Source organism: Pinus tabuliformis, chromosome 4_2 (assembly GCF_031772625.1).
Source record: "Pinus tabuliformis cultivar Carrire ecotype Pingquan chromosome 4_2, CPIR1, whole genome shotgun sequence".
NCBI lineage: Eukaryota > Viridiplantae > Streptophyta > Pinopsida > Pinales > Pinaceae > Pinus > Pinus tabuliformis.
In genome coordinates, this window is record NC_142304.1 from 469,890,143 (window position 1) to 469,893,455 (window position 3,313).

At 36.7% G+C, this 3,313-nt stretch overlaps 1 non-coding gene across 1 annotated transcript; it reads right to left on the reverse strand.

Annotated features, from left to right (window-relative positions):
* Positions 1 to 1,567: 1,567 nt before the first annotated feature.
* Positions 1,568 to 1,638, reverse strand: TRNAG-GCC (transfer RNA glycine (anticodon GCC)). Its single transcript has one exon. It is a non-coding gene; the product is annotated as a tRNA-Gly (tRNA).
* Positions 1,639 to 3,313: the final 1,675 nt, after the last annotated feature.

Sequence of the window (3,313 nt, forward strand, 5' to 3'; positions counted from 1 at the left end):
TACTAAAACTAATTTATGCATGTACTGAACATTAAACTTTAAAATGTGAAATCTAAATTATAAACATTGAGTTCTAAAATTTGGAGTTAAATATGATAGTGTGGGGGTGAAAATTTAATATATCAAATTTTAAGTCAATCATATTAAACAACTAGATATTTTACAACATAAAATATAATTGTAGTATATTTACATAAAAATTAATATATCAAATTTTATGTCAATCATATTACACAACTAGAGATTGCACAACATTAAATATAATTGGAGTATATTTACATTATCCATTATCCACCTTTAATTAAGAAGCAAATAAAAATTATTAAAAAGTATTGAAAATTAAACTACTTATTATTATATATTTATTTATTTTAAATAATAATTAGAGTTTGAAATATACAATATTGCATAAAGCAATCATTAATTATATTTTTTATTTTAATTCAAAATTAAACAAACAAAAAACAAGAACAAAGAAACAAAGAAGAGAAAGATATAATGAAAAAAAACAAACACTTCTGCGTGGATGTTCTTATTCGGGCATCTTGTTTGGGCTACTGGATTTATGTTCCTTATTTCCTGGCGTGGATATTGGCAGGAACTGATCGAAACTCTTGCATGGGCCCATGAATGCACGCCTTTAGCTAATTTAGTTCGATGGAGAGACAAGCCAGTAGCCCTTTCCATTGTTCAAGCACGATTAGTTGGATTAGCTCACTTTTCCGTAGGTTATATATTCACTTATACAGCTTTTTTAATTGCCTCTACATCAGGTAAATTTGGTTAATTCTTCTTCATCAATTTCTCTGTGGGGTATTGTCATTGATACAATGACAATACCCCACAGAGAAAAAGTAATCAACATAATATTACTCCATCTAAAATCTGATCTATATTTTGATTCCTGGTAGGTAATAGTACTGACTGAACTATTATGGCGAGAAAGAGTCTCATTCAGAGAGAGAAGAAGAGACAAGCACTGGAACGGAAATATCATTTAATTCGTCAATCTTTGGAGGAAAAAAGCAAAGTGTCATCATTGGATGACAAATGGGAAATTCATAGAAAATTGCAATCTTCACCACGTAATAGTGCACCTACACGTCTCCATCGACGTTGTTCTTCGACTGGAAGACCTAGAGCCAACTATCGAGACTTTGGATTGTCCGGACACATACTCCGTGAGATGGCCCACGCATGTTTATTGCCCGGGATAAAAAAATCGAGTTGGTAGGAAAAGAAAAAAAGTAATTGAAGTTTCTTGTGATAATGGGATATAGTACCCCTATCCCTATATAGGGATAGGGGTACTATATCCCATTATTATTTTGTGTACCCATTCTGATTATGATATAAATCAATGGTGCGAAGTAGAGTAGTCTGGTAGCTCGCAAGGCTCATAACCTTGAGGTCACGGGTTCAAATCCTGTCTCCGCCAGACCAGAACATACGAAGTATTTTGGTCCGGAAAGGATTGCTCTCTCACTTATCAATTTATAATTGAATTATAAGTGAGGAAAAGAAACGATCAATACATGAACTATTCTTTTTCATACTCCATGTGAAGGGCGGGTAGCGGGGATCGAACCCGCATCTTCTCCTTGGCAAAGAGAAATTTTACCATTCAACCATACCCGCATTTCAATTATATGAATATCTATATATTCATATAATTGAAATGGAAAATACATATATGTTCAATCCCATTCGTAAGTAGATACCATTTTTGAATGGTCCAATTATTAATTCAATTATGGATATGGAAAACCCCTCCTCCTTGGGCCTGAAGTAAAAGGCCCTTCAAAAATCCTATAAAGCCCTCCGGGAGGAGGGGGAGGGAGTGTGAACCTAAAACATCTAGAACATATCTAAGATATGAAAGAATTAAGGATACCTACAAAAAGGACTGATCCGATCCATAATGATACACCCGAAAATACAACATTTTTGCTACTTGACCAACCATCGGGAGAGGCAAGTGCAACAGGTACACCAATCACTAGTAAAAATGAAATAGCAATTAATGCAAACACAGCCGATTGGAAAGCAATAGTCATGGTTGTGATCTTACAAGCTCCCAACAGATTGAATAGACTATACCATCCAATCCCCAATTTTCAATTCTGATCAAATGCACTATGGAAAGGATTTGACCATAAATTGATCGAGCTTTCAAACTTTTTCAATTTGATATTTGAGTGTGAGAGGAGAGGGAAATTCGTTTCTTTTTTTTTCCATTCCAGATGATGAAAAATCATCATATGTCACAGGTATAGTTGGTATTGACCCGACTTTATGCTTATAGTTAGGGATTATACGAAGGGGTAGAATAGAAGTTGTCCCCGGGAGAGATGGCCGAGTGGTTAATGGCTCCGGTCTTGAAAACTAGTATAGATAAAAAAAACTATCGAGGGTTCGAATCCCTCTCTCTCCTTTTGTTTTTCAACAATTGCATTTACCGGTCCAATAAAAAAAAAAAAGAGAGAATAGCTCGGTTGTATATAGCCGAGCTACAAGGATCCGGTTGGAAAAAGAGTATTTGAAAAGACTCCTATCCCGCCGATATGGGAGATAGATGTAATGAAATTGAATCGATTTTTCTTCCATCTGGTTTGATCTATTGTTTCAGTTAAGAGGAGTCATGGAAAGGACAGGTTCGAAATCACGATCAATCCCTTTCTCAAATCCTGCTGCAGCTGCACGAGCCCTTCCTGCATGCCACAAATGACCTACGAAGAAGAAAAATCCTAGAACGAAATGGGAGGTGGATAACCAACTTCAGGGAGAGACATAATTCACCGCATTGATTTCGGTAGCTACACCACCCACAGAATTTAAAGAACCTAAAAGAGCATGAGTCATATATTCTGCTAAACGTCGTTCCTGCCAAGGCTGTATGTCTTTTCTCAACTTGCTCAGATCCAAACCATTAGGGCCCCTTAGGGGTTCCAACCAAGGAGCACGAAGATCCCAAAAACGGATCGTTTCCCCTCCAAAGATAATTTCTCCAGTCGGAGAACGCATAAGGTATTTACCTAAACCAGTAGGTCCTTGGGCAGACCCCACACTAGCTCCAAGACGTTGGTCTCTAACTAAAAAAGTAAATACTTGAGCTTGAGAGGCTTCTGGGCCGGTGGGCCCATAAAATTCACTAGGATAAACGGTATTGTTGAACCAAACAAAACAACAAGCAATAAAATCAAAGAGGGATAGAGCCGCTAAACTATAGGACAAATAAGCTTCTCCGGACCATACGAATGCACAGCGAGCCATGCAAAAGGTTTGGTTAAGATATGCCAGATACCATCGAAGA